Here is a 1,328-nt window from a genome sequence, read left to right on the forward strand (position 1 = left end):
AAATCAAGGATTACAGCTGTTATTTCCTTTTTATAGGATTTGTAGTTAATTGTGTTTATTATGTTTTATTTTGTAATGAAGAGTATTAGTTGTATAAACCCTATATATATGTATTGGTTGTATATAAAAGTTCTATCTCCTCATCGTATTTTTATATGGTATTAGTGTTGGAAAAAGCTTATACAGGATATTTATTTATTTTCATGTATATCTAGTATTAAACAAATTAATACGAGATAGCCTAAAACATGTTTCTAAAATTGAATTCAAAGAGAAACAAATAATAGAACACTTACAGTATACGCAGCGGAATTAAGAGTCCTTCCTTCAGTTTCTCTAACTCTTGTATCCTTTCTGTCGCAGAGTATTATCAAGAAACTGAACCGATCTTCTATTTTCTTCACGATCTTCCAATGTATCCTTAGAACCACCTAGACTAGTGTGGGAAATTCTCAACACATGAGATAGATATAGAGAGAAGAAGAGAAAATAACAAAGTGGCTTAGAAAATGACTTGTGTTTAGAGAGAATATAAAACTATCAGAAAATCTGACTTGTGACTTATCTGTCGTCTCTGAAATCTTCTCTCTAAGCACTCCTTTTATAGACTCAATTAGGCCATTTAATTTAATTAAAAAATCAATAAAATAACAGCCATTTTGAAGGCCTAGGTCGAAATTATCATGGGCTATAGGCCCATGAAATTTCCCGTTTGATTATAAGCCCATTGGACTTAAAATCAAGGCCTGGATTATTTTCTATTGATTTAATTAATTAAATAATTATTTAAATCTTTTATCAAATTAATTATTTATAATTTGAACCTTAATTTAAATTTATTTATTAATTTAGATATCAATTTATCTTAATTAATAAATCTGCCATAATTTCTCTTTTCTTCTCAAAATTACACAACTCTGTGAAACTATCCAAAATTGACCTGGTCAACTTTGATAATTCTAATTGATAATTAAATCAATTAATTGAGACTGTCTAGATGATTTTATCCAACGTACAATGGGGACCATGGGCCTATGAAATCAAGCTCCAATAAGTTATCATAAATCTAACAAATAAATTTACTAACTTATTAATTCCTCGTGACTCCACTATAGACTTGGAATTGCACTCTTGAATTCATAGAACGCTCTATAACAAATATAGACACGCTATTAATTATCCATTGTTACAACCATAATTGTCACTCAATCCTCTATAGACGGTCTACAGTGAGATAGGACTAAAATACCGTTTTACCCCTCATTGTATTTTATCCTTAAAACACTTAGTTCCTTGTAAATGATATTTCAGTAAACTAATTTAATTAC

The sequence above is a fragment of the Humulus lupulus genome, chromosome 3, assembly GCF_963169125.1.
Source record: "Humulus lupulus chromosome 3, drHumLupu1.1, whole genome shotgun sequence".
In the NCBI taxonomy this organism is placed as follows: Eukaryota; Viridiplantae; Streptophyta; class Magnoliopsida; order Rosales; family Cannabaceae; genus Humulus; species Humulus lupulus.